This window comes from Lissotriton helveticus, chromosome 3_1 (assembly GCF_964261635.1).
Source record: "Lissotriton helveticus chromosome 3_1, aLisHel1.1, whole genome shotgun sequence".
In the NCBI taxonomy this organism is placed as follows: Eukaryota; Metazoa; Chordata; class Amphibia; order Caudata; family Salamandridae; genus Lissotriton; species Lissotriton helveticus.
In genome coordinates this window covers 1,864,899,524-1,864,912,450 of record NC_136061.1, presented here as the reverse complement: position 1 = coordinate 1,864,912,450, position 12,927 = coordinate 1,864,899,524, and the positions used below count along the sequence as shown (strand labels likewise).

At 47.9% G+C, this 12,927-nt stretch overlaps 1 protein-coding gene across 2 annotated transcripts in view; it reads left to right on the top strand.

The window, feature by feature from the left end:
* Positions 1–1,162: 1,162 nt before the first annotated feature.
* RASSF7 (Ras association domain family member 7) overlaps positions 1,163–12,927 on the top strand; it is a 146,940-nt gene continuing 135,175 nt past the window's right edge. Inside the window, exon 1 of one of the 2 annotated variants that reach the window (XM_078682833.1) lies at positions 1,163–1,342. The gene's annotated coding sequence lies outside the window, so the exon portion shown is untranslated. The remainder of the gene's footprint in view (positions 1,343–12,927) is intronic. The other variant, XM_078682832.1, reaches the window with a different exon arrangement.

Genomic DNA, 12,927 nt, shown 5'->3' with positions numbered 1-12,927 from the left:
ATGGAAAGCCAAAATGAAGCACGTTTGTGGTAATTCTGAAGTAAAAACAAGACATTTTACTTGGTAATGCAGAAACCAAATTTCCACATGTTTATCATCTAAATTTTATGTTTGTGCACATTTAGTAGCCAGCCATTTAAATTGAAAAAGTGCTGTCTGTAAATGACAGAACACTACCATTTGATGCTTTGGTTACATTAAATAATCGCCTGTCTAATGTTCATTGGCTGGATGGGTTGCAAAACCTTATCATGCTACAAAGTGGGTCATGGTTCTGTTCTAAAAAAGTTTGGGAAGCACTGGAATATGGGATATTTTTGGCAAAGTACATCCCAGCAGATCTCTTCACTGTGTCTTCGTTCCTCCACCCCATGCCTGATAAGGACCACAAACTTTAAACAAAATATCTCAGACTAGACATCCCAGTGAATTAACCAGATAAAGGGATTATAATCATAAGAGATGCCATGATAAGACCTGCAGAGCTGTTCAAAACTCCCAGCTTGATGGAAATCACAACTGTGCATCCCTTTTCCTCGCAATTCTTCATCCATCACAGTGTAAAGCGCCACTTCCCATACATAACACAGTAACTGCTCCTTGGTGGCCACCACGCACAACATTGAAACACTTCTTACATAGGATCAAAACACAGTCAACACACTTCCAACCACAAACCCTTCATGGTGAGATAGTCCACTCCCATCTTTTTTCTTAGAATTCTTGGACTTGTAGTCCTGGTTTCATACCAGGTTAAATAAGACTAAGACCAGTTCCAGAATTCTAAGATTCTAGACTGGCCTAAGTACACACCCATGGATCTGAGAATCTTGGGAGCTAATCTGCAGCCAGCTCTTCAGCGTCCCACAAAGCGCTATATAAATGTTGAAACACAATAAAGTTAAAGTAAATCTGCAATAAATCCTGCAAGCTATGATTCCAGAAAGAGCATGCAACGTAAAGCACAGAGTAGCACAATTGCCAGGAATGCAGGGCTCTGACAGGTGCAGAAGCCCTGTACAGCAGTCGGCGCTAGGGCAGCAGGAACTGAAGGAGCTTTGTGGGTTGTGTCGATGCAAAGGAGGGGCGCAGAAGCCACGCCCACACCTGCCAAGCTGGGCCCGGCGAAACTGGAGCTGCGACGACGGCGGAGGGGCACGCGCTGCGAGAAAGGACCAATGGAGGCAGGCCGGGGAGGCGAGCGCGAGGCAGCCACAGGTGGCGCGGGAGCGCGCGCTTCACATTCTTGCAAGCTGCAGGAGCGCGCGCGGGGAGCTCAGCTGAGAGCGCAGCAGCCGGGCCAGCACCTGCACGGAGGAAGAGGGGAGTCCTGGTGCAGCAGGTAGGACCAGCTGACGCCCCTCCCTGTAACGTGCGGAACCCCGTATGAGCCAGATACATGGACACCAAGCCGGCAGCTTGACGCCTCCTTTACTTCTTGTGGAGTTGTTCAGTGTAGTTTAAACCTGTGACCCGCACTTACGCTGCATCGCCTCCCTCCACCCCCCGGCTCATGGTACGCACGCACCCCCTGTACCCGGGTCCTTCTGTCAAGCCTTCTACGACTCGGTTCTAGAAGGTTTCCTTCTCTGTACTCCACCTGCAGGGGCACTTTTCCTGGCTGCGTCCTACCTGTTCCGTTGCAAGTATTGTGTACAGCCGCCTTTTGTTGTTAAGCCTTAGCTTCTTGACGTTTTGTTTTAAATTATTTTACTTACAAGTGTTGTCTTCGGCTCTTTCTTTTAACTGTGCTAAGTTACGAAGCTGTAGAATGAAAGGCTCGTGAACTAGGGACTACTTTATGAGTTCGAAAACTTAAGTCTCTGTAATAACCCGCCTGCTGCTCTGCCTATGAGGGCATGCTCCAAGCTGAGGCTTGTTATGTGCCATGTAGGTAGTAGTCTGGCGTCGTGGCTGTCATGGTATGTTGTATACATCCCATCTCGGTCATCGTGATGCTTCAAATCGAGAATAACGTACGTACACCTGAGGTGATGGGTCATACACCTCCAAGTATTTAGTAAAGGGAAGATACAGACAAGAGAAAACGGTGCCCTCTTTTTATTTGGCGGAGGTCGTCGCTGGGCTCCCAAGGCGCCGACCTGTAGAGTTGCTTGCCCTTCTGGAAACCGGCTGCAGAAAACTCTGCAGACGCTTAAAGGGTATCCTCTCAGTCAGGCTTCTTTATGCTCTTGAGTCGGCTAATCTTCACAGTGGCTTTCTCTCCTCCTTTGTTCCCTCTCCCTTACCCTTCTCGAGCTCTTTGAAACAATGTTTTCGCTGCATCAGCACTTTACAATAACACCAAGTGAATTAAAATAACAGTATACGTGCCTGAGTACTACAGGTGTGTGAAGGGTATCTGCAAGTGCATCCCTCCCACCCCCCCCCCCCCCCCCCCCCTCCACCTCGTCTAGTCTTTAGCTGAGGTTTAAAATGACAGCGCAGGCCCAACACAAGTAAGTGCATGTCTGAGGAGGAGGCGACTCCGAGGCTGGAGGTCAGGAGGGGGCGGATTAGGAGTAACAATAAATATCATTTCTTGGAAAGAGGCTCCTCTCCACCGGAGAGCAAAAGTCAAAATAGTGAATTAATTAACAAAAACAAAAAAGGGACAGACACTACCTTTCTCTCTGAAATCTGCGCAGCATTTCTGATAGAAAGGTCCCTGATTGTTTCTAAATAAGTAATATGAAAAGGTTATCCATATACAACTTAGTTGGCAAAGCTTGGGCTCGCTTTACCAGGGTGTTGCTCCGATTCACTCGCTCCATTTTATTCCTGGGCTAGATAATCTCACACCTCCTGGAAGAAAAACCTTTCTACATTGGGACCCGGGTCTACGCCAGTTGCAGGGGAAAACTGACATGCTGTTTTTGCCTTTCAAACTGTATATATACCGTCAAAACGTAACGTGTCAGCCGTCAGTTGCCTTTATATACTGTTTTTGGAAACAAGTTTTATTTTCCTGTGGCTTGAGGGTCTTTTGAACCCACAAATATATGACATGGTGTGGGTGCATGCGTCCTGCCCCTGTCTTTGATTCAGGGAGCTGTTTGTTACACTTCAGGGTAGTTGTGTCGGGTGTGAGTGTTGTGAAATGCCACACTCTGGAGAAGCGTGTTTACACAGAGCCGGTGCCAGACGTTCAGGGCACCGCCAGTCCTTCCCTGACCCCAGCACTGCCCTCTGCATGGCAACCTGTAAAAACAATCCGATTTCACTGACCAAATGCAGTCCATCTATGAAAACATTCAACACCCTCCACCCTCCAACCCTCCAATCCTTGGAAACAGCTAAAAACAGATGGACTCGATTGGTGCAGTGAAAAACGTATTGGCGAGTGGTTTTAAGTAACTTTCAATACTGGGGAGCCCGGGGAAGAACATGTATTGTTAGGGCCACGTGGTAGATGCTCTTACCTCCTCATGGTTCAAGTGTGACATCTGTATCTTTCTTAACAATATTAAGTGAACTTCCACAAGAAGCATGCAGCAGAGCATCTTGTATGGTCCTCGAGAGCTGAGGAGAGGTGTATAAACCCCTGTCTATATTACCCAAGCGGCGAAGGTTTCATTTTACAGTGCTAAACTGCAGGGCCGGTGCTCAGACTCCCATGTAGGTGCATGTTTCATTGGTTAATCCAAACCATATATTTATTACCTATTACTCTACCATCTACTATATAAGTACAGTACAAAGGAGTTTCGTTGGGATTGGCCTCTAAAACATAGATACTGTCCGCCTGGGGTGTAGAAAATCAATATATATTTTGTACCTCAGTGAAATGGCAGATCTGAGTTTGAAATGAAATTAATTATAAAAATGATGGTTGTATATTCATTGTTCAGAGTGTGTGTACTGTTAGGTCAGCATAATATAAACATTCTTGCAAAGTCATCCGAAGAAAGCAACAGTCAATAGCCTGCTCGTGCTACCAACATCATCTATTTGCAGACTCTTATAACACACCGGATCACGCCTGCAGGCTCTCGAAGGAAGCATTTTGAAAACTCACAAGACAATTATGCAGAGGAAATCCTTATTTATACAAACTGATTGCTGCTGCCCACTGATCTTGGGACGGTGGCAGGGTGTGTGGAGTTTGAGTGTTCAGCACACTTTCTTTAAAGGCAATAACACTTTGAGTCGATGGATGCTCAAAGATTAACTAACTTGTACCTTAAAAATTGATTTAATAAGAAAATTAGTCATTGGCACAAAACATGAAATTGACAGTTTGCACATGCTCATACATTTGATGGATGTCATGTTTGTAGTGTTTGTTTAACCAGAGTTTTTGATCTCAGAAACAGCTAATGCACACATAGAGTGCCTGCTTAATTTATTTCAGATTAAACGTTCTTTGAAGGAACCAATATCTTTCCTTGGATGGGTTTTCATTTCTGTAATGAACACTAGTGGCCCTGTCGTGTGACTCCCGCACTCGCTGTAAAGTCATACTGTAAGTTCTGAACAATGGTGTTTTAGCGCAACAAGTGCAGGAAGTGAGGTGGGTTATGGGAAAGAGGAGGAGTGGTTCAGAGGCAATGCCAGTGCCACCCACTGATTGTAGTGGATGATCCACTAAAATTGTTGTGACCCCAGTGTTGGCTCCAGGAGGTTAATTTTGTGTTGGCCGTGAAGGTCCTGAGTTCATAAAACAAGTTGAGGGAGCAATGAGCAGTTGTGGAGGAATGCCAGTGTAGCTTGGCTTTCTGGCCCCAATGGCAGAGGCATTCTGTCTGGGCCTGACGGCATGTTGGTGCACAGTGCAGCCTAGCATGAAACGGGATTAGTGGACTCACGGCATGCAGCTTTTGGGGAAACAATGGTGAGGAAACAAAGCAGCCCTGGCCTGAGATGGATGGAATCGCTGAGTGCATATGATTGCCTTACAAAAGAACTGCGCCAAGTCCCCATCTGTTTTCGAGGGTCCGATGCAATCCTGAAATGGGAATGCCATCAGTAATTGAGATGAAAATCTAGTCCTACATCCTGGAACTTCATTTCCTGATAAATTTTGTTTTGTGGGAATATCCAACAAAGCTAGCAAAACTTGGTAACTCGTGGCTCTGTTACAGATGGCTTCCAGGCCAACATTTCAGTGACTCTGTCTTCACTCTTTCTCTTGTTCTGCAAGGCAAACAAGAGTAGTGCGCAAAGGCAATAACATTCCCAGCCTGCATGGTACTTTACGCTACAATAATCAACTTTCAGGAGGAAAGTATACAAATGGTTATTGATGGCAGACATCAATTTATCATTTTATAGATGACCAAGGCAGTTCAGGAAAGCTGTGCAACTGTAATTTCCATAAATGACGACCTACAATTTTCACTACTCGGTGATCTTCATAAATCCTATGGAAGTTCACAATTTCCAGAACGATCCTGAAAACTAATTCTGGCAGTTGTTTTGTCATTGTGTTGGCAGGCAATATTTGTTGACGATTCAGTATTGTTTCTGTGTTAGCAATTTTCAGGTTAAGGGTGAATTGTAATCAAGGAAAGGTACTTGGGCACTGTGTGTGGACATGGTTGCTCCAAGTAATGCTGGGTGATAATTGTCTGGAATCGCACCGACTCCACTCAGTGCCTTGGATTCTAGTGTTGTGTGCTTACAAGATCAGGCAAGTTTCTGATAGCTGGGCTGGGTCCCATTTCAGGCACGATTCACAAAGGGTCTCTGCACTCAAGGCAGAGGCCTTGCAGTCATGGCAGGACCTCTGCATTGAGAAACTACTGTGTGGAGGTCCGTCCATGAGCGTGGGGCCTCCCCCATGCGTGTGGAGGCCCTTTGTGAATTGGGTCAATCAATCAATCAAAGTATTTATATAGCACGCTACTCACCCGGAGGGTCTCAAGGCGCTTGGGGAGGGGGGGTCCGCTACTGCTCACACTGCCAGGTCTTGAGCTGCTTCCTGAAGGCGAGGTGATCTTGGGTCAGGCGGAGGTGGGTCGGGAGGGAATTCCACGTCTTGGCGGCCAGGTAGGAGAAGGACCTTCCTCCTGTGGTGGCTCTTCGGATGCGCGGGACGGCGGCGAGGGCGTGGTTGGCTGATCGAAGCTGGCGTGTGGGGGTGTAGAAGTTGAGGCGGTTGTTGAGGTATCTTGGGCCTTGGTCGTGTAGGGCTTTGTGTGCGTGGGTGAGGAGTCAGAACGTGATTCTCTTGTTGACCGGGAGCCAGTGCAGGTCTCTCAGGTGTCCGGAGATGTGGCTGTGACGGGGGATGTCCAGGATGAGTCTTGCTGAGGCGTTCTGGATTCGCTGGAGTCTCTTCTGGAGTTTGGCAGTGGTTCCGGCGTAGAGGGCGTTGCCGTAGTCCAGTCGGCTGGTGACGAGGGCCTGGGTGACCGTCTTCCTGGTCTCGGTGGGGATCCATCGGAAGATCTTACGTAGCATGCGCACTATGTTGAAGCATGACGAGGAGACGGCGTTGACTTGTCTGGTCATGGAGAGGGAGGAGTCCAGGATGAAGCCCAGGTTGCGTGTGTGGTCTGTTGGTTTGGGTGCGCTGCCCAAGGCAGGGGGCCACCAGGAGTCGTCCCAGGCGGAGGGCGAGGATCCCAGGATGAGGACTTCCGTCTTGTCTGAGTTCAGTTTCAGGCGGCTGTTCATCATCCAGTCTGCTACGTCTTTCATCCCTTCGTGTAGGTTGGCTCTGGCGGTGCGGGGTCGTTGGTGAGGGAGAGGATCAGCTGGGTGTCGTCGGCGTAAGAGATGATGTTAAGGTTGTGTTGGCGTGCGATGGCCGCAAGGGGGCTCATGTAGACGTTGAAGAGGGTGGGGCTGAGCGAGGAGCCTTGAGGGACGCCGCAGATGACTTTGGTGGCTTCTGATCTGAACGGGGGGTCCTCACGTCTGCTGGTTCTTCTCAGGCTCCAGGTGGTCTCTAGCTTTACCTTTGTTGACCCTGTCACAGGGGCTCATATTCAAGGTTTTCCCAGGTAGAGGGCTATTGCTGTTTACACCGGTGTGTGACGGGGATTTCAGTGACACCATCCAAGAGCTATCCTGCTTACTTCAACACTCTCTTGGTTTTCACCTTTAATTGTCCAGAACAAGAGGTACTCCCAGAACTGTGGTTAGGGCAAACATAAATCCTGGTTAAAGATAAAAAAAATAGTTAATGCCAAGGGCTCCAGAAGCTTTATTGACCAGTCACAGATTATAGAACGACCCCAGAAGAGGCCCTCCGGCTAAACTTCGAGTTGTTATTGGAGTCATGAGGCCTGATCAGTGTTTACTTTGTGTGAAGGCGATAAGCGTGGACTTTTTGTACAGTGCGACTTTCCTGGAGTCTCGCTGTTGTCACACCTGCTGCAGATGCCCTGCTCTCCTGAGCGCAGAGGTCACTCACCCTCCACTCTGACCTTGTTTACGTCAGAGCAGCCGCTGATAATTCACAGCACGAGGAGGCATGTGGCAAACCTTGGCTTTTTTCCCGCTGCCCACCGCATTGATGACTCAGAAATCCTAGTGCGACAAGCTCGGTGAAGCCTTGGAGCCCCCATGCACTCACCACACACCCCTCTCTTTCTTCACCCCACCGGCTCGAACGTGTAAATTGCAATCAGACTGACATTTCTACCAAGTACTTTGTTTTCAATGTCTGCTTTTGTTTCACATGCGATTCTTGTTCATAAGTACGCTATCTATTTTCTTTATTTGTCATTTTGTAAATTTCGTTAACATCGTCGAGGGTGTGTGACTGACTTTTTTCTCTGCGCCTCTCAGCACACCCTGGGAGTGCGGTGAAATCTTTTACTGCGCGCCCTATTGTGCGTAATGACCTACTTATTAACACAAGTGACCCCTAACCATTCTGTTGGCAGGGTTGTCGGGGAAACACTAGGTTGGCGTTTGTTGACGATTTCTTTCTTTTTCAGCTACTATCAAGAGTCCCCTCCCCCCTGTATACTGTTATAAGTAGTTTGGACAGGAAATTGCATTTCTTTGTGTTTAAGTCTCGTGTATAGCATCAATCATAAGGGTTCTAGGCGCTGCCTGAAACCTCCTCATGTGGATGGTGGGGGCGGAGTGTGTACCCAGACAGGAATCAGCAGTGTTACTTGGTGGTATTATACTTAAACCATCTATGTTTTGCTGATTCCATGGAACTCGAGTAAATTTAGGTCATTTCATTTTTCAGTTTTTAAAAAAAAATATATTGTTTGAACACCCCAAAACAATCACTGATGCCATGAACTCAAATTTAAGAAAAAAACAGTCGACACTATGCTCTGTATTTATTACCACCCTGAATTCGAAGTCAGTGCTTACCGAAGGGGGGGGGGGGGGTAAGGAGTGGGCGCAATCTGCTGCATGGACGTGGGCAGCTAATCCTGTAAAGTTATCAGCTCCCGTGACAATACCCATGCGCCTCCTATTTCCCAGGCCTTTTCCTGGTGGAACTTTTTTTTCTATTTTAAACCCAGAGGACGAGGGGTGTCTTGGCTGGCACCCTGATGCCGAGCTGACGCGCTGGTGTTTCGATTGTCAATAGTGGTTCTGTCTGTGTTATGTCTTGGGGTGAAATCCGTAGTTGTGTTCGTTGTGACGTGTCCTCTTAAGGAGGAGGCGCGAGACTGTCGTTTCTTGTGGTGAACCCGAGCGTGTAAAAGGGGGGTTTCGGGGCCTGGCAGGCCTCATTGTTCCTTTTATCAGCTCTGTCAGAGGGGAGATAAGATTGGGAGAGCGTTGCGTTCGTTCCCAGGCTTTTTGGTTTCGCACACCGGGGACTAATGGGAAGGTGGAGCGATAGCACCTTCGGAGTGGGGAGGAAATGGGCCTCCTGTGTGGCTGCGAGCACGGGGCAGCCCCTTCCACAGGTGCCGAGGAGGCCCTGGACTCCCCGGTGCTGTTACTGTTAGCCAGGCCCAGGTGCAGCTGGAGGGGGTGTTCATGCAAACACCACGGGGGCTTCGGAGCCTTCTGGGTGTGTGGGGTTTCCCAAGTTATGAATCCTGATAACGTCAGCAGGATGACGCAGCTGAGCCGTGCACAGAGGCACCGACCGTTATTCCCCTCGTTTTTTTGATGTCCTACACTACGCGCCGAGGTTGTGCGTGCGTGCGTGGGGGAAAGGATACATTGTGTGTGAGAGCCCGGGTGGCTCTCTACAGAAACGTGTTACGTGTTCAATAAAGTTCAGGGAACTACTCATGGTGACGTCTGTCGATGAAATCCCCAGTTTTACGTTCTATCATACAACATTCCATTGTAGTCTGCGGTCAGATAGTGCATGTTTTCACAGCCATGGGGGTCTGATCATTGACACGCACCCCCACTTCTCTCTCGACCCTGCCTTCCCGCCCCCCCCCCCCCCTCTTATCTCAAGCCCATGCACCCTCCATGTTTACTCCTGGGATGGCGCTTTGTCTCGTGTGTCTGTCTGCACTGTTCACTCGCACCCTATCCGATTAACGGAGCTCGGGGGATTTAGGCTCGGACAAACAGCGCATCCGTTTTCACTACTCGGCGAGTCCGTGCGCGGCGCCCAGGACCCAAGGAAAAGCACCTATAAATGTTACGGAAGCAGTTTTAATGTATACTTCAGCCATTCTATCTACCTTTTAAAGATATATTCAATTTTTTCATTGCCAAAGGGCGCTTGAGTCTCACATTTATTTGAGAATAATTATTCTCGGATGAGTGACCCTCCTGGATGGCGGATGTCTGTGTCACGCTTGTCACGCCAGTGGATCTGATGTTGGAGCAAGCCATTTGTTTGAATTAAGTTGTTGTAAGGGGATTTTGTCTCATGCCTCCCCCTGCCAGGAAAGCACATTCTTGGGGCAACTCCATTGAAATAGAACATAGACATCCAGTGGTGATAGAGAAGACAAGAGGAGGAGGCTAGAGCGTCCCCTCTCACAAGCACACTCTGGCATCTTTGAAGCCTTCACAAATGTGTACGGAGACCGCTATGTCCTATCTATCAAATTAACGTGTTCTACTAGAAAACATCCAAAGCAGCAGTCCAAAATCGCCATCACCCACAAAATTATTTCAAAGTTTTTATAATTCCCAGATGCTCCTAATCTGAGATTTGATTCTATCCTATCCTAATTTGTGTCTTAGCTTTGTTAGTTGCTGCTGTTTAAAGGAAAGCACATGTAAGATTGCCATACTTCACTCTCTATTTTCCCACCTTAAAAAAAGGAAACGTTTGCTATTTTCAGAGACTAAGTAGGTCAGCACACTTGCTTTCAGTGTTTAACTACCATGCACCCAACCCTAAAATTATATTTATCACAACTAGCTTACTTTGAATGTTTGGCCTAGAGAACTCTTTTTAACTTTTCGCCAGCCTTGTAATAAAAAATCACAAACAATACATAAATGAATATACACATAGTGGCTTTGGAGTTTGAATCCGCCTTCTTCATCTGCTGCTTTGTTCAAATTGCCCTTCACATTTTGCTTCCACCCACCTAAGTATACTACTTATGGGGCAGTGTGGCAGTCCTTTTCAGCTTCTGCCTGTGTTGCAATCCGAAAGCAGGCATTTACCTGACCCTATGTGCCCATCCACCAAAAAAGAAGTGAACTTCAGTGCCAGGGGTAATCGGAAATACTTCATTTTACCTGTGTTTTTATATTTCATTTAAAAAAAAACATTTTTAGCCATACATTTGTGTTCAAACTATGTCTTTAGGTTGTGCTTATTCAAACCCAAAGCATCTTTTTATTTGCACCAACAATAATAATATTTTCTTGTGATGTGCATTAAAAACTAAAAAGGGGTTTCATACCTGTTTTAAGTTGGCAAGTATTTTGGGGTACATGTACTCTATAGTTCAGTGCCTCCAACTCCACCTTCAGTGTTTTATGTATCCCAAACTTTCTTATCGGAAGGTAAATCCAAAATGGTAATACAACATATGATGATTATATATAAAGTTCAACTATGTTGTACTCCGATTTCAATTTTACAGGGATAGTCAACACTTTTTTCGCTGTAACACCTCTTTCTGAAAGCTGTAACACATAAAATCATTATATTACACAATAAAACCTCTATACAAATTGTACATAACATAAGACCGATTTGAATAAGTTACCCTTTATTCTCTTACACCAGGTATGAATTATCAATCATCCCATAACCAAATTGCAGGAGAATAATTCTCAAACTTAACCTTACCGCACTTACCAAAGTTGTTTAATTTCAAATGTTGCCTTGCATCTGTGTAAAATTTTAAATTAAACCTCTTGCCTTTGCCAATGTTTGGTTTTAGTGATCTCACTTTTCATCTAGTGAAGGGCCAGAAGTGGCACGCTGAACACAAGAGCTGACTGGGATGCCACATGTGCTGTGCCTGGCTCCAGTATATCCTGTGAGAGGATGGTCTCAGTTCCAGAATCAATGAAATTGGTGAATGGTTTAGGAATTTCTGGAATTCTACTCCTCCACCCCTCCCCCACCACACACACACACACACACACACACACACTGCCCTCGGCTCTGGCCTGCACATTCCTTATGAATAGACTCACTGATAAATAAAACAGATTATGATTCACGAAAGAAAACATGAGGTTCCATCGTTTCTTCCCTATTATGTTTTGTATTTTACAGTGCTGTTCCTGTTATAACACTTGAAAGCTTTTATTTTTTGTCATATCAGTAGGTTATTTGAGCGAAAGACAAACTTGAAGAATTTATGATGGGTTTTACCACAAAAAATTGTTTTTTTCTCCTTTTCTCCATTTTTTGGGTCTCGCTGGCAATGCATCCTGCAAGGATGCATGTGTCCAGCTGGAGACGTATAGCGATCAGTCTGGGGGGAAGGAGGACAAGAGGGTGTATGAGCTTTTTCTCCTGTATTCGTCCTGGATTCGTGTGCGCGAACGCGCACGTCGCGTCCCGCGCCGTACACATGCCCTCCCATACTCCCGTGCACGTCCCCTGAACACACACATGCAGGAAGGCGCACACACGCGCGCACCCCCCCTACTTCCCGCACTCACCGGCACCCCCCGCCGCACACACACAGGAGCGCACCTACACATACAGAGCCCCCCCGCCGCCGCATACATCGAAGCGCTGAACCCCCCCCCCCACGCCGCCGCCGCATACATAGAAGAGCCCCCCCCTCCCCTGGCCGCCGCCGCATACATAGAAGAGCCCCCCTCCCCTCCCCCAGCCGCCGCCGCATACATAGAAGAGCCCCTCCCCTCCCCCGGCCGCCGCATACATACAAGCGCCCCCCCCAGGCCCCACTTACCGTCATTCTAAAGTCTTGCAGCCTCCGCGGGGCTCTCCCTCGGGCATGGGAGCCCCGCGTCACCAGCACTGCTTCTCTTTTTCATTCGCGGCCGATGAGAGGCGGGCCGCTTTGAACTACAAAATGACGTAACCAACGTAACGTTTGTAGTTCAATGCGGCCCCTCGCCTCCTGGTAGAGCGGGGAGAGGTGTTGGGCTCGTAGTCTGACAGAGTTTCTGAGTTTATTGTGAAACAAACAAGGAGGGCACTCGACCCAAATCTGTCCCACAAATGTTAACGTTAGGTTACAATGGGGAACTCATAATCCGTGCCCGGCCTGGTTCATCTCAGAGTGTACCGGGAACTTTGGAGCCGCCCCCGCGAGCCCCCGGCCCCCCACTGGTGTCTATGAGCTCTAATCAGGCATCCTTTACACGCCAGCCCCCCGCCTTCTCCCCCGCCGGGACGGAGGGCGCATTTGCATTCAGATGGGTGACGCGTCCATGCCTGCGCGGCAGGATCCAATAGCCGCGCATTATTATCAGTCAGGATATCGCTTCACACCCTGCAGAAGAGAGCTCCCCTCTAATATTTATACTCGGCTCTGCCCCCCTCCATGGGCTCAAGGTTAAGCACGTCACCGGACAGACGGGAGGGATGCGGGCTGGCTCCCCGTCCCTGCTCGACGCAGTGCGGGCCAGGAATTCAGG